General features: G+C 36.5%; 1 protein-coding gene across 50 annotated transcripts in view; it reads right to left on the bottom strand.

The window, feature by feature from the left end:
• Positions 1-24,123, bottom strand: part of MBNL1 (muscleblind like splicing regulator 1) — a 209,260-nt gene that overhangs the window by 96,671 nt on the left and 88,466 nt on the right. For 7 of the 50 annotated variants that reach the window (XM_081570545.1, XM_081570557.1, XM_081570564.1 and 4 more), the window contains exon 2: positions 22,270-22,385. The exons of 33 other annotated variants lie outside the window; for them this stretch is intronic. The gene's annotated coding sequence lies outside the window, so the exon portion shown is untranslated. Of the gene's footprint in view, positions 1-9,687; positions 9,917-18,142; positions 18,710-22,256; positions 22,386-24,123 lie in introns of those variants that run through there. 10 more of the 50 variants (XM_081570549.1, XM_081570566.1, XM_081570556.1 and 7 more) reach the window with 4 other exon arrangements.

Raw genomic sequence — 24,123 nt, 5'->3', positions numbered from 1 at the left:
AGAAAGATCCCCTGGAGGAAGAAATGGCAACCACCCCCGGTATTCTTGCCTGGAAAATCCTGTGGAGAGAGCAGCCTGATGGACTATAGTCCATAGGGTCACAAAGGGTTGGACATGACTGAAGAGACTGAGCATGCAATCAGAGCAACAGGTTCCTTCCCTGACTCTGGTAGTTTGCTGACTGAAATCTCCTGCCTAGACTTCAGATTAAATACATATCAACTTGATACTAACTTACTCAGAACACACATGCCCTGCTTCACTCTATAAAGGAAGAATTTTGGGGCATTTACTTTCCACATGGTAAAAAAAAAACATAAAACTTACAGTGAAGGAATTGAGCATATAAAACTCCAATTTAAGAGATTTGCTTTATAACTTTAAAGAATGAAGGGACCATGAGTAGAGAATTAAGCTATGGCAATCTCTTTCTGTATGATCCTTAAACTCAAGTATATCTTTTAATAGCAAAGCACTGACTTCTCAGTAATACAATCATAAAAAACTGAAAATTTTAATCCATTTTTCATTAAAGCCTCCTATAGGACGAACAGGCAAGAGAGACCATGAATAAAAGGAATTTGCAGTCCCTATCAGCTGCCTGTCTCTCGAGTATGCTTTTATAAACAATTTTGTCTATTACCACATCTCTCTGCTTGAATGACTCTATATCTAAGTAGCAACCAAATTACCTTCTCCATTCAATTTGAGGGGATCGAGTTTTAATTTTAAAAGGTTCCTAGTGTTCACCTAAGACAGGAAAAAATTACGTTTGTGCTGATTTCTAATCTTCTCTAATACTTCACCCATCCAGGAGTCCTGTCCGGGCACTCTCAACACTGACAGGACAATGACTGGTGGGCTGTGAAGGCTTCATGAGTCCCCAGATTTCAGGGTTAAGTGCTGGTGTGCACTTTTACAAGTCTTATCAGATTCTCAAACAGATCACAAGCCAAAAAGATGAGGCTCTACTGAAAGACTCTTCTTCGGGAATTAATACACATGAGATTTAACAAGGGGCTCAATAAACAACTGTGGAATTACTGTCTTACACTTGAATTAACCCATGGGCATCTACTTCCTACTCATCTATCTGTCCCATCTTGCCCACCACCAAGAACAGGAACATGAAAGACAAAGCAAAACAGATCAACTCGGTCAACTTCTGTGCACTGTCTTCTCAAAGTGCTCCAAAAGGCTACATTTTCTAGCCTCTCTTGCAATTAAGTTGTGCCATGTAACCAACTCTAGCCCAGGGACCCTGAGCATAAACAGTGGTATAACTTCTGAAAAGGGATGACCAGAAAGCAATGCTCTTTCCCAGACTCTCTCTGTCAAAACTTTAGGTACCTCAGAAGTCACATGTGGGAGGAAAACGGAGCATAATTCCTGAGCTGCTGGACACAGGACTGCACCACTGGACTTTACAGGGCAAAAAAACAGCTCTTGGTTGAGATAAGCTGCTGAAATTGGGATGGTCTGTTATTATTGTAGCTGCTGCTGCTGTGGATAATCACAGATTATCTATGCATCCTCAGATTAAAGATAAAAAGTTTATCAGTCAAAGTTTAAATCTCTCTATGTGTTATTTTTAAATGGGGCAGAGTTTTCTGCAGGTGCTATTTCTATATTTCTGTAAACTACTCACTACAAACCAAACTTACACTAGTTTATTTTATAACACACTGCAAAATCCCAAAAGCTTATACCCACACACCCCTTGCCCCGAAACAAATAAAGATAAAACATAGCTTAAGGTCCAAAACAAAACAGCTATTTGTACATGCATTCAGGCAACACAAAATGAGCGTTTTCACAGTGGTGCTGGCCACTGTAGATCCAAAGCTAAGGGTCACAGTCCCTGCTGCCTCCCAGAGGATGCAGATCAGTAAACATTACAAGAGCAACAACAGTATAGGATGCTATGGGATCATCACTCAAGCCTGGGGGAATGGAAAGACCTAGGGAGGCTCCCCAGAGGAACTGTCACCAGAGTCGAGTCTAGAAGAACAAGTCATTAATTAAGAAAACAAGGGTGAGGAGGTTTTTATGAGAAAACAGAATGATGAGAAAGCACAAATGTGAGATAACTGGAGGTACGATAGAAAGAAAAAAAAAATACTCCAGGGAGGCTGGAGAGGAGCGTCTAGACGGAAGGGCAATTTGACACGGCCTGAGAGACACAGGCCAGGGCAAAACTGCTTCAATTTAAAATACCAATGTATTTAGTTGCATTGAGGAGCTTCAGCTACATGCAACAAATTCCAGTAAATTCTCTTTTCATTTTTATTCTGTTACAAGTATTTTCTAATTCTCTTTGCTACGGCTTCTTAGATACACCCATCATTTAATAGTGGACATTTAATTTCCAAATACAGGGTTTTGTTTTTTTTTTTAGGTATCTTTGATATTAATTTCTCATTTAAATGCTTTCCTCTCTGCAGTCACTCTCTGTTTTTTCAGTCTAACTTTATTGAAATTTTCAATGGCTAAGTTCAAGATTTCTCTTGGTAAATGTCACAATGCACTTGAAAATATGTGGATTATTTTCAAATTTCTTTTGATATTGATTTCTGACACAATTCCACAATAATAAGAACAGACTCTGTATGATTCCAATACCTTAAGACCATGAAATTTTTGCACCTTGTTTTATGTCCCCGGATACATTCCATTGTCTCTTAGTTTACAGTCTCTAGGAACTTGAATAGAATTTGTATCCTACTATTGTGTGAAAATCATATAAATCTTAATTGTGAACTGAATTGATTGAATTGATTCATGATGCTTTTCAGGTCTACAATCACCCTCTACTTTTCTGTATATTCATTCTAGTTAAGTTTTGAGAGTTTGATATTGAAACTCCAGCTAAAAATCTTAATTAAGCTACTTGAAAAGATAACTGTAATATATAGTGGAACTATATGTAAACTTGTTCTGGATTTTCCAAGTTTCCTGGATGTCCCTGTAGCTCAGACAGTAAAGAATCTGATAGCAATGCAGGAGACCTGGGTTCGATACCCGGGTTGGAAAGATCCCCTGGAGGTGGAAATGGCAATCAACTCCAGTATTCTCGCCTGGAGAATCCCATGGACAGAGGAACCTGGCAGGCTACAGTCCATAGGGTTGCAAAGAGTTGGACATAACTGAGTGACTAACACTACTACTACTATATGCTCATAATTTAAAAAAGAAAAAAGAAAAGAGAAAAAACAAAATACAAATGTAATTAAGGGACCTTCTCAAGTTTTTCTGGGCCCTTTCAGGAGAAAATAAGATGTTTGTGCAACTGCACAATAGTCATACTCAATCAGTGTGTTTATACAATTTGGGGTAATGTTAATAAAAACACGACAAAATGAGTATATGGAAGTTGCCACTGGGGATGGTTTATTCATTTATATATATTGATTCACTCCTCAATTTTTCCTTCTCTACTTATTCTGAACAGAAATAAAACCTAGTATTTTCAGGAGGAATAAAATCAAGTGGCTTACAGTATAAACTTTACAGCTTTATATAATTTAGAAATTTAAATGGATATGGTATTTTATTTTCAGTAGCTAGTGTAAAATCATGAAAATAGTACTAAGTTCATCATCTGTGTCTATAAAGCACTACTTAAAAAAAAATCATTGTTAATTTATGTAAAAAACAGTAGCCATAAAACAAATAGTAATATACTTAGTATAAACAAATAGAAACATATTTACTGTATGTTATCTAAATGGGAAAAGACAACTTTTCCTTTTTAACTTTTGCATCAAATTATTTTTTCCAAGAAACAATCAGGAAACATAATTCAACTATTCAAATCAAGGGATTTGTGACTACAGTGTGGGTCAGACCAAAGTGAAGGACACAATCTAATCTTTAGTTGATATAAACAAGTGGTATAAACCATAGCATTTAGCAACCATTAACTTTGCATATTTTTGTTTTTTCATAATTATCTTCTTTAGTTATTTCCACTTTATACAATGAATTATGTTTAAAATTTTTATCTGGCTTTGGAGATATCCATTTCTGAGATCTTAGTTATGTTTTGCTATGCTGTAACTTTCTTCACCAGAAGACAGAAAAAAGTACCATATTAATAATCTGTCCCATTCATTGGAAATGAGGATTTGTTTTAGAAACAGCTTTTGAGGTTCACCTAGGTCGCTAATTAGCCTTCACCCTTGTATTATGATGGACAAACTAGGCTGAAAAACATTCCCTGGTAGCACTGGCTTTTGGGATTACGGAAGTACACTATGTACTACATGAAAAGGGAGTTATTAAGCAATGCATATGTGGTTATTAAACAATATATTCATGTCCATGTCCCCACAAAATTTACAGTCATGGTGAGACTATAAGGCAAGCAGAGTTAAACTAAAGGACTTAAAAAGCAATACATAATTGTGAGTGTGAACAAGGCTGTGAGTCATTCCGGCAAATAAACAAGATAGAACTGAAGGTACAGAGGTGATAGGAGGTCTCCTTCGCTAAATACCTCCTCCTTCAACACAACCCTCAGAGCCTGGAATTGTTTGGTTCAAGATTCTTTCTAAGATGAACCTTCCTATCCACTTCTTTATTCTTTTTCAACTTCTTTGATCTCTTGCACCCTCCATTATCCTTATTTTAATGAGCATTCTTTTCTTTTCCATGGACTCCTGTATCTTCCTTTAGTGGGAAAAACATGCTTCTATTGGAAGCTCCACTATTCTACAAGAATCTTCTCTGCTCTGAACTCTCCAGCTAACACCCACTTCTCTTTGTTTTATTGCTGATTGTCTTGATACAGTTGTCTAAACTTGTTCTCATACATATCTTCCAACTTACTAGTGACTCATCTTCTTGGAATCTGGTCTGCAATGAGGATTCTACCTTCTCCCCTCCCAACTCTACTCAAACTGCCTTCTCAATAGTTACTGGTGCCCTTCTAACTGCCAGAATCAGTGTCCTTTTCTCATTTCTTGTCCTCTGTATCATCTGGGGGAGAAGGCAATGGCACCCTACTCCAGTACTCTTGCCTGGAAAATCCCATGGACAGAAGAGCCTGGTAGACTGCAGTCCATGGGGTCGCGAAGAGTCGGACACGACTGAGCGACTTCACTTTCACTTTTCACTTTCATGCATTGGAGAAGGAAATGGCAACCCACTCCAGTGTTCTTGCCTGGGAGCGACTTCACTTTCACTTTTCACTTTCATGCATTGGAGAAGGAAATGGCAACCCACTCCAGTGTTCTTGCCTGGAGAATCCCAGGGACAGCGGAGCCTGGTGGGCTTCCGTCTATGGGGTCGCACAGAGTCGGACACGACCGAAGCGACGCAGCAGCAGCAGTATCATCTGGCACCATTAACTACTTCCTTCTTTAGTCTTTTGTGTTTCTTGATAATGTATCATTCTCCTTTCCCCAACATTTATTAATTTGCTTATTCTCTGTCACTTTCTTTGATTTTTCTCCCATCTGACTGCTGATTATAGAGAGATGCACTAAAATTTTCTTTCTATCCTTTCTGCCTATCATACATCCTCTGAGTATGACACAGCACTCTTCTGTGACACAGCACAATCAATTCTATGTGAATGACTTTCAGGTGCTTTTTTGTAAATTCAAACCATCCCCAACCAAATCAGTTATCTGTGTATTCTCCCTGAAAAGAAAGGGAACACACCAATTATTTCTTAACTTGGCTAATGACAATGCCTCAACCCTAATCATTCAAACTATAAACAACAAGGTCATTTTCAGCTAACTTCCCTGGATACACTTTGAGAAATAAGTGCTAAACAGTAGCATAATGCAAAACATTCACAGTGCCTCTTTTTAAGTAAATATTTTTTAAAAGCATCACGTCCATTTTCCTGAAATATCTTTGAGTGGGCTATGTGATTTTTATTGTTCAAGATGGACTACTATGAAAAATAGGAACTAAATAATTTCCTATTATTAGGATGACTAAGAGATTAGTCAGAAATGATATTCAGCTTTTCTAGTTCAGTGATTTCCTCTAGGTGTTGTAGAGATAGTAAAAACTTTCTCCAGTAAAGCTCAGATAAAATCAAAAGCTAGTGTTTTGAAAAGCTGTTCATTCAGAAGGCCAAGTTTCTGTTCTTTTTCCTTTTTATTTTTCAACATGCCATGGATATAATGTTACATTCAACTATCCATTTACAAAATAATAAGAATTAAGTTTCCAGCTGTTTTATTCACTGAATAAAGTCACTGATGTTAGCATTTTTCTTAAATGTTGTTTATGTACTTTTTCAAATGATGAAACAAGACACAGTAGGTAACATAAGTCAAAGACTAGCTCTATAAATTGGTACTAAGATAAATAAATGCAACAGCTAGAAATAATTACGTAGTAACCCCTGAAGAACTGTTATTCCAGTATTTCCAAATGTCTACAGAGTGTGTTTACATAAGTACTCTATTTAGCACAAGGGATACATTCCTGGAGAATGAGCCCCAGGAGAGGCACCATAGCCAGTGCTTACGCTGATGTGAGCTTGCTCCTCTATCAGCAGAGGCTCTTCCTTTCTTTTCAAATTCCCACCTCAGTGTATTTCTGCAACTACTCTTTTTGTTCTCATGTTGTAGGAAAATTTATTAGATTTATTATGCTCTCCATAATGTCCCAAGACTTGCAAAGAGCCTTAACTTCATACTGACATTTAACTTGTTTCCCCTACCTTGGTTTCCAAGAGTTAAAACTCTGCCACGACAGTATCAAGTCCACTGCTTTTTTTGGTTTGTTTAATACTCTATACTTTCGGATGTTACTGTGGCTGGCTAAATGTTTAAAAATACATAGTGCATGGTGTCCCTTTGAAACAATTATTGTCAAAATCGAATAAAAATAGGGACAGAGAATGCATTAACTTCTTCTAAACCACTGTAATTTTCTTAATCCATTTCTATTTACCTTATTTAGGATGTAATTAAATGGACAAATATTTATTTTTAGAATAGGACGAACTGCCTTTTTGCTTATTTGTGTTTTCTCCTCTACTGATTCCCAAAAGCTGTATAAATTCAGGTAGGATAATTCAACTTATATAAGCAATATCTTATAACCTAAAACATTCTCATCATACTGTAACAACTGGTTGTTGCCACAGAGAAAATGAGGAATTTCACCTTTTTCTTTCAATGAATTCTTTATGATACCTTAAAATAAGTATTGTTTTCTAAAAATAATAAACAGGAAGAAGAGAGTGTTACCACTAAGTTTATCCATTCATTCATCCACTCACTCATTTTCACTAACACATTTATTTATTCAATAAATACACATTAGCTTATTCAGCTGTTTGAGGAAATAATACATATTGTTGATATAGCCAATTTTATATTATCTACGTTTGTTTAAAAATCATTTTCTCCTTAAAGGCAGATGCTTATTTTCTAAACCTTAACTTTCTTACCATCATATTCACCTTCACTTTTGTAAAATTATTTTGGGCAATGGAAAAATCTCAAAACTGTAAAAGAAATTTAAAATATGATCTTGACTTTTTCACATTACTTAACTTTAAGGAAAGGAAGAGTTTGAACTCATCTTTTCGCCCATCTCACAATTCTTCAAAATAGATTAAAATTTGTAGTACCAATTATAAAAAAATTATTATGTTTTCAATATTCGTCTTCGTGAGAGCAATATACAAGTGTACCATTAGTGGTCAGGATTTAGGCAAAGATTTACTAATCACAGTAAATACTTTTGAACCTGCAATTATTTCACTTCTCAAATAAATGAAGTATTTCCCAAATAAGATGAAAGTCGAGTTTACAAGAGATGCTGGGCTATGCATTACCCCTTTCAGATTTCATGTGGTCCAGGGAGGCAATATGGTGGGTATGCTTCCAAGGACACATGATACACACAAGGTAAAATGGTGATTAAATGAAAACTTGCCACAAGAAACTAAATAACCAAGTCAGAGTCCAGTGCTTTGTCCCCAGTCTTAAATGATTTGTAGTCTTGTTTGTTGTAAAGCTCCTGAATTCCACTGAAAAATGCAAAAAACAAAACAAACTTACTTACGCTTACCAAAAGGGAAGGGAGAGGGAATCATACTGAAGGGGGAGTATAGGATTAACAGATGCACACTACCATATATAAAACAGAAAAACAAGGGTTAATTGTATAGCACAGGGAACTTACAGTACATGTATCTTATAGTAAATATATATTACAGTAAACTGTAGGGAAAAAATTTTAAAAAGAACATAGACAAATACATATATAGATACTACCAATGGAAAAGACCCTGATGCTGGGAGAGACTGGGGGCAGGAGGAGAAGGGGGCAAAAGAGGATGAGATGGTTGGATAGCATCACCAACTCAATGGACATGAGTTTGAGCAAACTCCGGGAGGCAGTGGAGGACAGGGAAGCCTGGCATGCTGCAGGCCATAGCGTCGCAAAGCGTTGGACACAATTTAGCAACTGAACAACAACATACCTGTAACCAAATCACTTTGCTATAAACCTGAAACTAAAACAATACTATAAATCAACTATACTTCAGTAAAAAGAAAAAAGATGCCGAAAACTTAACAAACATGAAGCAAAAACTGACCTGGTTTCATAAGAACTGGTATATTTGAGTTACAGGGAGAAAATGGTCTACTGAAAGACCTAAACATGAAATCTAATTTTAAAATATCTTTGGAATAGAAATTCATAACAAAAGTAATTAAAGGATGATTTTAACTTAATCTGTGGTTTTGTTACTAAAGTATTAACTGAATTAGCATTTTTTAAATAACTTTACTTTTCAATACGTCATTTTTCAACCCCTGTAAAGACATTTCAAAATAACTTAGGTTCTAAATTGAAACTAAAATTAAACTTTTCTCTGAGTTGAGATGTCCTTTTTAAAGAGGTCTATTTCCGTGTAGCGATCTTAATAAGGCACAGTTAGGTATCCTTTGTTATATGACAGTTCATTACAGGTTTGCAAATAAGTCAACACAGTTTCAAAACTCTAAATACATAAAGAAAGTACAAGTTCAAGCCCTCAACCCTGATCTCTGAAAATGTAATATAGACTACATATTTTCTAAATTAAAGTGATTTTGTTTAGGGATTTAGTGTGGGGCACAGGACAGGGTTTCCCGACAACCCTTGTAGAAGTTGGGTCATAAGTTTCTTACCCAGGGTCAGGAATCACGAAAACAGCTTCTAAAGCCTTTGTTATTTTAATGCTTTTAATTGAAGGTGCTCTGTATTTTCCTCTTGGGCAACCTTCACTTACTGTTGTAGAGGACAATGGTGGCTTTAATTAGCCTAGGCAAACTTGGAAAACAAAACTCGGGACTCTATTTTCCTAACCACAGTACAGTAAAGCAAAGTCTAGGAGAAACACTGAAATGGGAACTATCCCAGGCAAGTGTGGTTATCCCACAGAACAGCATCATTCTGAGAGTCATCAGGTTTATTCCATCAAATAGCCTCTTGCATTTATCCCTGGTAAAATCAACTCTTCTCAGGAAAATGACGGGACAATAAGGAGAAAATCAAGAAGAAAAGAAGGATAATAACCAAATTTTTCTTTAAAATAATGTCTAACCTATTATGTGAAAGGTATGAATTTTTTTTTAAAATAAGGAAACAATGGTTTAAACAGATATTGGTAAAAATTTCTTACTATAAGACACTGAAATGCAGAATTGATGTGGATACCTTTGTGAATGGTTCTCTAAATCTTCCAAAAGGGCGGCATTGCTAAGCCCCGTCTCTCAATGATATAACTTCAGATATTTCTGTTTTAAGTGCAGTTCCCTCCCATCAGTCATTCATAAGCTTTTGTAAGTTTGGGACTCCATACTACCACATGAATTTGGCCTCTGGCAGTTGACCTCTTGGAGAAGGAAATGGCAACTCACTCCAGGATTCTCGCCTGGAGAATTCCACGGACAGAGAAGCCTGGCGGGCTACAGTCCATGAGGTCACAAAGAGTCGGATACGGCTGAGCAACTAACACACAGTTGACCTCTTGGCTAAGAAACACTCTCACAACTTTCAGTTTTACCTCTTTTCTCAGACTATCAGTTCCCATCACCCCTACCTCGTAAAATAGGAGGCTAAGTAACCAGTTCTGTCAGAAACAAATCACAAAACAAAAAAATAGCAAGATAACTACAGCTTACTGAATATCCAGTGCATGCCATGCACTGCTCTAAGTGATTTATTTATTGATTTATTTAATCCTCAAAACAATCTTATAGTTTCACGATTATCTCTATTTTAAAGATGAGATAACTGAAACTCAGAGAGGTCCAATAACTTACACAAGGAAACACACACAGTAAGTCAGTGGTGGAGGTGAGGTTTGAACCTGTGATATCTGGCTCCAGAGTCAATGCTCCTAACTGCCAAGCTGTACCAGTGTATTTGCAATTCTATGTAGAAATGGGGAAAGAGTTTCTGCAAATTACATCTAATAAATGATACACATACACATATGTTCATACATAGTGGTTTAACTATACAGCTGTCCATCTAAATAAAAAGTGTTTTTTTAAAAAGTATCTTTTTGACTTATTTCATGCAGCACATTTTTTAAAATATTTATTTATTTGGCTGTGCCAGGTCTTAGTTGCAGCATGTGGAATCTAGTTACTCAACCAGGAATGGAACCCAAGCCCCCTGCATTGGAAGTGTGCAGTCCTAGCCAATGGACAACCGGGGAAGTCCCTCTTTTTTTTTTAATTATAAATATCTTTTAAAAAATTCATATATCAAAAGCCAACTGCCAGACAGGAAATCAAGAGTGACAACTGGTGACGATTATCGAGCACCGCTCACTTTACTTACATTTTCTCCCTTAACACTGACACTATTATTTCCAATTTTAAAATTCTCCTCGGGACGGATCCCACTAATTTTATTTCTACCACTCTCTCTTATGTTATTAAAAGGATAAAACAGAACAGATGAAATTGCCAAGAACATATGCAGGGCAAAGGTTGGGAGGTGAAACTGACACTCGGGTATCTAAGTTATTTCGCGTGTAAAAGATTTTATGATGAGTTTAACTTTTGTTAGTTACTACATACAGTTTCAGTAATATCTCAAACTTACTCCCTAATTAAAACTCACTTTGATGAATTGGCCAAATAAACTAAAAGCAGCCATCAGGAAATGAGAAACAGGAAAAAAAAGCACTGCCAGGGTATTTCCTCAAACAAATAGTATGCTACTATTTGTAATAGACCCACGTATAATTCAGGGACGCACAGTCATAAAAGCAAATGATTGAAGAGAATGACAGAGATAACATCTTGTAATTTCTGTTTTGGTATAAATCCTTTATGGTGTAAGGAAAAGTGTTTGTGTGCATCTGCGTGTGTACCTGTGTGTGCGTGTGGGGGTGTGTATGCACTGCCCCCTCTATGTATACATCTCTACGTAGACAGAGAGAAAGTGGGAAGAGAAGGTGAGTTTATAGGCACATTTGAAAATAAAAGCAGGGATGGACCCTACTTTCCACAAAATAATGTACTTGTGCTGGTGATGATTTTTCCACTTTCAGACCCAAAGCAAAATTTTTTAAATGTGTAATAATTTCGCCCTTGCTTTAAGAGTTTGTTGTTGAGATACCCTGGAAAGTTCCAGCTATCTTAATATTATAGAAGCACTACTGAAACATATGGTCTTTTTCAAATTAAAGAGACACAAATGTTCCAGGAAACATTTGGCCTGATTTTAACTCTCAGCTGAAGTTTTCTCAACAGCATCCTCCAGGTGGTAGCACACAATATCCGGGGTGTGAATGTTAAGTTAATGTGCCTGATCTACACATACCAAATAATGGGCTTATCTGTTTGGTTTACCTAAAAACACCTTCATGGCAATTTAAGTATCAACGTAAATTGTTATGCTAAAGAAGAGTTACTTTTCTTTTGAATGTGTTTCATGTTTTTAACTGGGCTTTCTTTCCTAGTGGCTCAGACAGTAAAGAATCTGCCTGCAGTGCAGGAGACCTGGGTTTGATCCCTGGGTTGGGAAGATCCCCTGGAGAAGTCAACAGCTACCCGCTCCAGTATTCTGGCCTGGAGAATTCCATGGACAGAGGAGCCTGGCAGGCCACAGTCCATGTGGACACAAAGAGTCGGACACGACGTAGTGACTTTTGCTTCACTTCACTATATTTTTAATACAAACTTTGATTGAAAGATGCTTTTATCTTATTATTTTGGAGAACAGACATCAAAAAAGGAGTAAATTTTATACTAAATAAAATTTTACTGACCATCCCTCACAAATATTTCAATTTTTATAATTATACTCCGACTTTTCACATCACCCGCTTAAGCTCATTTTACTCATATACCACAAATTACAATTTTACATATCTAAAACTGTACTTTGATAAATTCTTTATATAAGGGCATATACATTAACGACACATTTACAGATGTATTTTTCTTCAAATCTGGCATGAAAATTGGATTTTTAATGCCAGAAATATCATCTTAAACTGCCTGAAAAATGAATGTAAATTGATTCCAATAGCTTTTAATTTTTTAAATATGTCCTCAGCTTGAAAAGTTTTATAAACAGTTGGGAATGTTTTATTCCTGCATTCATTAATCAGGCTACAATGACAGTCTCAATTCTGCTAGGTCCCTAAACCTGTCATTACAAAGATTACATACATTCAGCTCCCTGGTCCACCCCTAGGATCTGCCTTTAACCCTTCTCTCTGTCCCTGAGTGAGGGAGGCTTCCCTGGTGGCTCAATGGTAAAGAATTCACCTGCAATGCAGAAGTGGAGATGTGAGTTCAATCCTTGGGTCAGGAAGATCCCCTAGAGGAGGAAATGGCAACCCACTCTAGTATTCTTGCCTGGGAAATCCCAAGGACAGAGGAGCCTGGCAGGTTGCAGTCCATGTGTCGCAAGAGAGTCATACATGACTCAGCAACTAAATAACAACAACTGTCCCTGAAGGAGCCCCAGGGCAGGCTAGGCTTCTGCAACTACAGTCTTCCGTTCCAGTCCCTTTGATGGCTGTGATATCCTTAAATGAGTTCTTCTGTCCCATTTCTAGAACATCTATTCTTTCCTTTAATTATCAAACACGCACGGAGTGTCTGCTATTTCCCAGAGCCTATACAAGGCATTGTAAAGAAATATAATAAACCTCTCTGACCTCAAGAAGCTGAGAATCTAGTAGAGGAGGTCAGACATGTGAGCAGAGGTCCCTGTTCTGACGAGTGTTCAAGGCTAACCTCTGACGCTCAGTCCAAGTTAACACTCTCTCTCCAGGACTTAACCCCACCTGCTGGTTGGTGTTCTGTTTCAAAAGGGAAAGAACACTATTACTACCTACCATCTGCTTAATCAGACTGTGCCCAGATATTCCCACCAACTGGTGATCACGATGCCAGTCACTATTGCCCAATTGAGAGCAGTTCATCCACCTTCCTGATGTCAAAACCGCTCCGTATTTGGGTCAGTTCTGATTTTGATGACTTTCCCCCATCTTTCTCTATGGGCCTGCTACTGACAGTGAAAACATATTGATTCTTGAAGCATGACAGATCATATAATTACCAAGATCCAACTCATCTCGGATTTTCATAACCATGCATCTCATTCTGTGAACATACCACATTTTAAAAGAAATATGTACATATCAATTAATTATTAATGAAAGTCATTTATTAAAGGAGTCCTTTAATTTACATAATTTTCTGTCATTGTACCCAATATAATAGGTACTATTATTAGCTTCATATTTAGATAAAGAGCTGTAGAGGGGTTATGTAATTTTCCCAATACCAAATAATTTGCAAGCAATGGAGCTAGAATTCCAACTTTTGAAAGCCTTACCTCTAGTTTCTCCTGAGCCACTAAACTATGCTACTTTTCCCAACAGCATTCATGACATCATGATTCAGTCATCATAAAAGGTATGGTTAGGCATAAGAGGTAGCATCAGAGTTTGAAGAAAGCATGAGGTTTTGCTCTGCGGTTATTATCCTGTTGTTATTGTTGTTGCTTTGTGGAAAGTGTGTATGTGTGTACATGTTCTTGTTTAGTTTTTCAGTCTTACAAACTTGGGTCTGAATTCTGACTCAATCACTTTTTAGTTGTGTGACCTTGAGAAAATTACATAATAGCATCAACAATTCAATAGCTATTTTCTATATGCTAGCCACTGTGCTGAGTGCTTGGCATACACTCTCATTAAATTAAATTAAATTTTCATAAAAAGACAAGGAGATAATATTACTCCTATTTCAGAGCAAGTGGGACTGACTAAAAGAGGATAGTAAGTCACCTCTTCAAGGTCAAATAGCCAGTGATGACTGGCAGCCTAGACTGAGTTGGGAGGGGATTTAAAAAGGAGCACCTTAATGGCACTAGGTCATAAAAAGGGGCAGGACTGAATTTGGGAACTAGCACTCACTGCCAGAATTTACAATTAACAGGACCTCTGAGTATGGGCACTGGAGCCATATGTCCTGAGTTGGAATCCCTGGGTCCAGTTATGGTATCTTGAGCAGATTATTCAACTTCTCTTAGCCTGTTGTTTCCTCATTTGTAAAGGTAAAGTAGTACTACACACTTCCAGGTGTTTCTGCGAAGACTAAATTGAGATAATTACTGTAATGACTAGAAGTAGTAGGTAGTCAATAAATTACAATTAAAGACATATCTTAACCTTGAATAATTCAATAAGCTTTCATTTCCACACAACAAAAAGGATATTGAACAGTGTAAAACTCCCCTAAAGTATCAAAAATGTCAGTATCTGGGACCATCCCTAAATCTGTCCTTTCTTTTATTTGCTTGAACCAAGTTCAGCCCTGTTTTTCCCTTTCTTTTCTACACAGATATATCTAACAAGACTGGGAGCTTTGATTATATCATAAAAGGCTTATGTACATTTGACATTTCTCAGTGTCGATTATAAATGTTCTGCTCATAGCCCACAAGTCTGCACAACTCGCATCCTCTCCAAGAAAGCACAAGGAATAGATGGGAAATGAGAGGCCTGAGTCTTATTAGCTGAGTGACAGTGTAAATACCGAGGGGTCGTTATGATTGGGACTAAACAGACCTTAGTTTTTGAACTAGCCTAAGACTTTTAAGACTTTCAGTGAATAAGTACTTCATACTTTTTTCTAAAGTAAGCGTTATAAGTTTCTGTTCCAAAATACTCTAGCACTTAAGTATTTTTCAAATTGAACTTTCTTAAAGGAGAATTCAGAGTTTATATTCTTAGTTTTGCACACATTTTTCCTCTAGGTCTGTCTTGGATAGTGAGCATCTTGGACATCAAGCAAAAGGATTGGATTACAATTATACTTCCCCAAGAATCATAGTAAAAGAGCCTAAGCAAGTTCCTATTAAGTGATGATGTGTGTGTGTGTGTGTGTGTGTGTGTGTGTGTGTGTGTGTGTGTGTGTGTGTGTGTGTGTGTGTGTGTGTGTGTGTGTGTGTCCATGGGATTCTTCAGGCAAGAATACTGGAGTGGGTTGCCATGCCCTCTATCAGGGGGGTCTTCCTGATTCAGGGATCAAACCCGTTTCTCCTGCATCAGCAGGCATATTCTTTACCACTGAGGCACCTGGTAAGCCCCAAGTGCTGACAGCAGTGTGGTAAAATCAGGGAGAATTTGAATTTTGAAGTAATAATTTCAAGTCAGGCAATCAGAATGCATTTAATTAATAAATATATCAAATAATTTCACACAAATACAATTACTGTATTACAGCGAATGGATATTCTCCCCACCTTTATGATACCATAGATATCTTGAAAGTTGCAAATTGAATAATTTTTTAATTTTGGAAATGATGGAAGTCAATTAAAATTTCTGATTAGAAACAGAAAATATACTGCCTACAGTTGCATACAGGTCTAATCTTTTCAACTTTAAGAATTTAAATTTTTGGAAGATTGTCAAATTTACAGGATCATAAACTGAAATAAATGGGATGGCAGAAGTTCTATACTCTCATTAAACAAAAATATTTTAATGATCCTTCCAATGTGCTTTTCAAACTCTTAATATAATGAAAGCCACACTAAACAAGACAGAAATAAAAAAGAAATTCTAAAGGCCCCAGTCATGCTACACTGGAGAAGTGAAACCAGGTTTATGAGCCATGCTCAGAAACTCTAAATACTGAAGAAAAATCTCTTCTAGTCCTAGAATCCATTCATTGCTCTGCCGACATTGCTCTGGCCCTTCAAATGTATTGTAACTTTAAGAAACAGAATCACATACAAACAAATGCACTGGTTAGAATTCAGTGACTTGGATTCTGGTCTTGTCTCTGAGCTTAAAAAATTATGAATTATTGATCCTCTGTTTCCTTATCTCCAAAATAGTCATTCTATAATTTATTCAATTTATTACTATTATTTATTCCATTCAGTTAACCGCTAAGATCTTAATGACACCACTAATTTGTGATATCTTGTACCTTTTCTGTATGCCTTAAAAAAGCAACCACTAAATTCTAAATATTACTATATTGTGTCCTGCTTACATGCAGTTACTTTCTTCATAAAACATTAAATACAATGAACATCACTAAATGATTATGTTCCACTAAAAATGCTTTTAAAGTAATTTTAAAATTGTAAGAACATTTTACAAATGGCCATAAGTACAATCTATCATTCTGTCTTCACTTAATTAAATTTTAAAATTTTATACATATATATAATTTTATATGCATATTCTGTTTCATTTCTTGTCCCAGTAGAATATAAGAATTCTAGATAATAAAACAGAAAAAAAAACATTCTACAAGCCAACTTGAGAATAATGCAAACTCCTAACTTCTACGATGCCATACATTTTTTTAAAATTGTAAACTCATTATAAATGTTAAGAATCAAAGCATTAAAATTTCCCTTTTCTGTTTTAACATGTGAAATCAATTACTCAATTAGATGCACTAGAAAGACAGCAGAACATTCCATTTCCTTATACTTCAAATTCTAGAGGGAATAAAACTTGAATATTTTCAATTGTAAATAAAATATTTGGTTGAACATCTTTTAGTTTTAAAAATACACATGCTAAAATAAGCACCATCAAAGATAAGCCTTCTATTTCATTTTGTACAGCTATTGGTCAAAATTTCTTTTTCATTTTTAAAATCTGTTACATTTTTGGTTTTTGAGATGAAAGTGTTTCAGTGTGACAGTAAGCTAATAATAGCCTTGATTCCAACTACAGGGAATCAATTAAGAGATTAAGTCCTTACTGAGAAGAAAACAAAGGGAGGAAAAAAGAAGGCATGAATTGATAGTAAGGCCGCCAACGACCTCATATTAAAAGTGTCTTAATAACACTTTCCAGAATAATGTCCATGAATGGAGGCAAAATAAAGAATAAAGTCTATAAATAAGTAACAGTTGCCACAAAGCTATAATGCTGAAGAGATGATTTGTGCCATTCACTCCAACATGCTGCTGCGCTCTCTCCCATCCCTCACACACCCCCACAAGTATTCTTAATCCAGAATTTTACACGTAAATGGAACAAAATCTTCCCTCAAGAAACAGAGGCAGGAAAATAATCTCTTAAAAAAAAAAAAAAACAATGAAATTAAACTCTAAAAGAAAAGAGACTGCTACATTTAGAACAAGCAGCAGTAATTTTTGACAAAGGACAATAATGTATCCTGGCACTGCCATGAACGGAGCTGCTCTTCTCATTCCTTCTGAATTAACTATGCACTTTGGAATCTGAGTTGGAAGAATGTGAGGGAATAACCATTTCATGTTTCTGGTTTTCAACATGAATGGCGAGGTAAATAAAATACAGGCATTTGAAAAACAGATACTTTCTATTTTATTTTAACTGTTTGCACTCGCAACAAGATTCTCGAACAAGATACACAAAGCCAAAAGGTCTTTCACAAATTCCACTTCAAAGGATGGAAAAACTATTTTTAAAAAATCTATTCAGCGTCAAGTTTAATCTAAATAAAATCAACTAGAAACGTGACTATCACATCAAATTCCTAAAAGAAGTGTTTTGCTTTGGTTCCATATCAGATACAGAGCTGCCCAAGGATAGCCTACCTATGGCGTCTACATTAAGTTAATGGCTGTAGGTTGTTTTAGCATCTAGAGCAGCTTCCTGGAGAAATCAGAATCTTACCTTTACATATCTTCTGCAGAGGTTTCTTGGTGCTTTGAAAACTCCTGAGGTCTATGTCAAACGGCCATTCTCTTGCTCCCAGGGTCTTAGGGGCTTGGAGAGATCCCAACACCTGCTGCTACCACTGAGTGTCGAGGCTAGGAAAGCTTGAGGGTTTTGACAGCAGGATCACTGAGCCACAGCCAAAGCTTGGGAAGCCTTAACAACTGAAAGCAGGTGTAGAGGGCAACGTGGTACCCAGCACAGGGCGCTCAATTGTAGCAGCAGGGGGAGGAATATTCCCGCCCTCAACAGGGGTTCAGAGGCAGCCATCGGGGAACCCAAGGGCCTGTCAATGGACAGGGCCAAGGAAGTGGAGACATGACCACACAGCACGGGACCCTAAGGGAACAAGGGAACGGGAACAACTAGCACAGAGCTCAAGAAGCGTTTGAAAAGAATCACCAAAATTCACCAACAGAACATAAGAAGCAATGGCGAAGTGCAACAAAATACACGAAGATAGGCCATTCTAGCAACCCACATACAGCCAAAAACACAGCTGAGGGGGGAGATGGAGCTCTAGTTCTAGAAAGAAAAGTAAGGAAGACATATTATAGTATGTCTACTGGAGTTGAGGTTAAAAATCTAGTAAATGGTATAAAATTCCTAAATCACATTATTATAACATTTATATTAAGATAAGGGAATTTACAAATACAAAAAAGTCACAGGGTGCTGATCCACAAGACTACAGAGATTAAAAGGCAAAGTTATCCACTATGAGAGCAGAAAATGAGAAGACAGCAAGAAGGTTAAACCCAGCTGATTTTTTAAATGGAGAAACCATTAAAACTGCTTTTTAAATACAACATGTTTCATCAAACACATCACTTCCTATTATGATCAGATGAGAGAGACTGAAGGAATTCAATGAGATAAGAAGAATAAAAAGAAAAAGAAGTGAACAAAGAGTGTTCAGAGATGAGGCAGAGACGGAAAAAAGAGAAAAAAGAGGAGACAAAGAAAAATGAGCTTAACTCAGTAGTTTTTAATGCTTTGTCAGATAACTACTCACTGAGATTCTCCTAAATCTGGGCTTCACAATATTCTATTTTCCATGGAGACACCTATAGCTTGTTAATCACTATTCACAGCTCTTCAACTGCTCACAAACCTTCAGGAACTTATCTTGAGGAGCCAAGTGAATGTTAAATATCAAACAGCTACAAGAGACAGACCCTAAGACAATTTTGCTTTAATGAGCTGGATAAAATCAAGCTAGAGACTAAATATAAACTCTGATAGAACTTTAATAATGCCTAATATGAATCAAAATTAAAATGATCAGACTCATTTAGGAACTGTCACTTTTTCAAGATGAGAAGCAAATTAACCATGCATAATATTTTATATTGTTTTAGAATTAAATGAAAAGAAATACTACTGCCTAATGGAAGTTCTGTGTGCGTAATCTTGACTTTGGGTATTTGCTTTTATATATATATATATATATATATATATATATATATACACACACATATATCTTTAAGTCCAAGTTAACTAGAAGAGTAATAATAATCTATTTACTTGGTGTCAAATAACTCAAATATTGTGTGTTGGGAAAGGTTGACTTCCATCTCCAGCCTCACATACATGTGGTTATGTCATATATATTATGTTGCTGCTGCTGCTGCTACTAAGTCGCTTCAGTCATGTCCGACTCTCTGCGACCCCATAGACGGCAGCCCACCAGGCTCCGCCGTCCCTGGGATTCTCCAGGCAAGAATACTGGAGTGGGTTGCCATTTCCTTCTCCAGTGCATGAAAGGGAAAAGTGAAAGTAAAGTTGCTCAGTCGTGTCCGACTCTCAGCGACCCCATGGACTGTAGCCTACCAGGCTCCTCCATCCATGGGATTTTCCAGGCGAGAGTACTGGAGTGGGGTGCCATTGCCTTCTCCGATATATTATGTTAATAACGTACAATAAAAGCAGCACTTGCTTGGGCAAAACTTACGTCCAGTAAGTCACTAAGGGTCAGATATTTTTATAAAATGAAATAATCCTTATACTACAAAATAGTAAGTACTGCCCAGGCAGCTAGTATTTTAAATCTGAGAGAATTGAGATTGTTTAAGAGGATGAGAAATATGAATTTCCTTGTAAAAATACTTTTACTGTATAAACAGTGCCTAAGTGGAGATAGATGTTTGTTTGAACTAAAGCTTAATTTTTTAAGACACAGTCATGTCAATATGATAGGTTTCCATAAGAAAAGATGAAGTGAGCCCCTATGGTGGAAACCAAATGGAAGCTGACTTTTTTTTCAATGTAGTAAGTCTGACTTTAAATAAAATATTTAAAAATCAATTACAGTTTGTTTTCTGACCTCTTTTCTCAATCACTCTCACGAAAATCAATTTCAACAATCTAAACAACAAAAACTAAAACATACAAATAAACAATGTGGAAGAGAAGATAAGAAACTGAATTAATGTTGCCAATTAAAATAGTACAGCCCATTCAATTATAAGCTCTTCAGACAGAATAGTATATCAGGATTGTCAGTGAAAACAGAAAAATTGGTAGTGACTTTTTTAAAATAAACATGATATTGCTACTAAAGTATCTTCCTAAAAAGCAGTATGATTAGATAATCTAAACCAATGTTTGTTTCCCTATTGTTAAGCATCACAAAGGAAGAAATTTTTGACAAAGGTGCTTACAACTGTATTCCTGCACCTAGTTAACCTGGGAACTAGTAGGTGTAGTGTGTGGGTGTTAGTCACTCAGTCGTTGTCAAGTCTTTGTGATCCCATGGTCTGCAGTCCACCAGGCTCCTCCATCCATGGAATTCTCCAGGCAAGAATACTAGAGTGGGCAGCTAGTTCCTTCAGCAGGTGCTCAATATATCTTTATTGGCTGAATAGTCCTGCCACATGTGAAAAGGCACTTCTCAAAAAGCAAAGATGATGGGGGAGTGGCAGTTATGGTCAAATAGAGTTCTTAAAAATTGAAATGACATTAAACAAGTCATGGCTTGTCAGGGCCTTTACTATGCTCTGAGTAAATTCTTAAATTTTGACTGTCAAAGTTTTTTATTAAATACCTATTAATCATAGATTAATTATTCTGGAAAAACTTGGTCTACACCTCTATGAAAAGCTTGATATTTCTGTATCTTCCAATCTTTTCATGAAAGATACTGGTAAACTATTAATTAATTGGCACATATTCACCTCTGGTATAAATTATAAGACGGAAGAGATACATATGTATTTCAAATCTCATAGTAGGATTATCAAAAATGGGCCTCTGCTTTGGGGAAAGGAAATTTTAGGGTGAGAAAATTTTAGAGTGAGAAAAACTGAAATGAGAGGTGAAGTTGCTTAGTCGTGTGAGACTCTTTGCGATCCCATGGACTATATAGCCTAGCAGGTGCCTCCATCCATGGAATTTTCTAGGCAAGAGGTCTGGAGTGGGTGAGCTCATTCAAATTATTCCTTTTACCAATCAAGAAACTCGCTCAAGGAAAGTATCTTATATTGGCAGTTAAATACATTAGCAATGAAATTTCTTTATTGCTAATGTCAAAGATTCATCCTGAGCAACTATCTGACTAATACGAACAGTATCTTACTAATTTCCTTACATAATTATCTTGAACTGAAAAGAATATTCCTGGCAAGAATTATGTGTAATATACACTCTCTTAATTTAAAATTCTATACTCTTATTGTGTTGAAAAAAGGAGTGGCTAATTTAGATTTGAAAGGAAAAATAATTTATTTCATATACTGAAAAGTTATTAAAAAGAATCACTATGGGTCAAGTGAAAAACAAGAATGAAGATTAAATAGGACCTAAGAAATAACATCTACTCTGTATACTGAGACAGCTAACAAACTTAAGGATTAGGACTTTCAAGTGGTCAAGCTGGGAATAAATATGAATTTTATTAATAGAACATACATGGTATCATGGATCAGGTCACCAGTGTTAAAACTATGATTTCTTTCTAAAACAAAGTTCTGAGATTCAGACTATACATGCCATTTTCCCAGGGACGCCACCTCAGTCCTCAAGAGAGCGGGTCTGCCCAAAAGGTATCTTAGTAAACTGGCTCCCCACTTGCCTTATTCACTCACCAGCGTCCATTAGCCAATTCCATGCTTTATCTTCAATAGATAAGATACTGCTTCTTCTTGCCATGGTGCCATGAAAAGGATCCAGGAGGTTCCCTTAAACAACATTTCCTGAGTGACTGGGGCAGCACCAAGAGTAAAGATATGCCAGGTCAGCCACTTGTCCTTCCCAGCAATATTAGCAGCAGCAGCAGCAGCAGAAGCTGGAGCAGACCATTTAGACCCGACTCCTTGCAGGATGCTAGCCAAAGCATTCTTGTTTACTCTACACCTAGAGAGAGTTTGCCCGTATGTTTGCACCTTTCCCACAGAGTGTCAAAACAGGTGTTTTCCTGTGATCATGCTTAAAATCTGCTCCCCAAACAAGGTGATAAATATACTTTTACTATGAAATTCCATGTTTCTAATTCTATGGAAAACACAGTCTTAAAGGTTTACTTTATCATAAAGAAGACTCGATGAATCTTTGTTCAATTTTCATTTACCTTTCCCACTCCTAAGTACTTTGCCCTAACATTTCCTGTTAACGAAAAAAAGGATGTTACCATATGAAATAAATGTCATCATGCAACTTTGGTCGTTTCTTTCATAATACTCTATTTGCCTTTCTGGCACAGAATTAGATTTTACAAACGCTAATGTTTTCATAATCTTTACAACACTCCCGACAGATGGGGAAATATCAGGTCTCATGAACTTTATTTTACAGAAGAAGCAATGTCTTCTCTGCTTCTCTCTTTCATTCCCATTTTTATGTTATTGATGAGTTGCTTTTCCTCCCAGTGGCGCTCAGCTTAATGAGTGGCTAGAATATGTCTGGACATAGTAAATCACTAACAAAACATTTACTTTATTTAACTAATTTATCCAGAGCTCAAATCTCACAGATAAAAAAAATTCAGATTTTTAAAAAAAATCTAAATAGTCTAACAAAGGGTACATGAAAAACACATTATTATTATTCTAACAAGTAAATGTCATTTACTTGTTAGAAAATAATTATAAACACCAACACAAGTGTTCTCTGTACAGTAAATAATAATAATTCTCTTTAGCAAAACTGAAACCCTACTTACACAGATTCTGAGTGTCACATGTTGCTCATGTATCAATACTTCACATGTTCACTTAAACATCAAAGTAAAAATCAGACAAGTAATTATCACATACCACATACCCAAGAAGTGCCAGGCACTCATTACTTTACATGTGTTATCCCATTTAATCTTCACAGCAACAAAATCAGGTATTATTACTGCCCCATTTTGCAAATGAGAAAACTGAGGCTCAGTCAAGTTATGTCACGTGTTTAAGGTCACAGGGCTCAAAAATATCACTGAACCCAGGTTATAGATAGTTCCAGGCCTGGAGCTCTTAAACATGTTGTGAAAACTGCAGTATCAGTTCTGGTTTACCAAGTTTACGTAAACAGATCATACGTATATGGCACTTATTGTGTGCCCTAGAATTTCGTAAGTCCTTTACTTCTTCAAAATTCGAAACAACTCAATAAGGTAAATATGTTCCTATTTAGGGGGGTAAGAATGTTAAGGACGTTGCCAAAGGTCATAGGAATTGTAAACAGCAAATGTAAACTTTGGATTCCGGGAATGTAGTTCCTGAAGTGGCTTTGTGCCTATGCCTACCCTCTCTTGCCTCCTGAAAGCTAGACTCATGTTAGATGTTTAAATAAAGATGTTAGATTCTTAAATAATGTTAGATTCTTAAATAAAGGAGATAGGAAATGTCAGGTCTGGCCAGAACCCTGGTGGGAGGAGGATCTTTTTACCCCTGCTCCTTTTCAAAAACGTAGGTTCATACATAATGTTGTACACCCTGGTGACTCAGATGGTAAAG

The sequence above is a fragment of the Giraffa tippelskirchi genome, chromosome 2 (genome assembly GCF_054371585.1).
Source record: "Giraffa tippelskirchi isolate mGirTip1 chromosome 2, T2T-mGirTip1v1.2.pri, whole genome shotgun sequence".
NCBI lineage: Eukaryota > Metazoa > Chordata > Mammalia > Artiodactyla > Giraffidae > Giraffa > Giraffa tippelskirchi.
The sequence above is the reverse complement of the archived record's forward strand: the minus strand, read 5'-3'. Positions and strand labels throughout refer to the sequence as shown.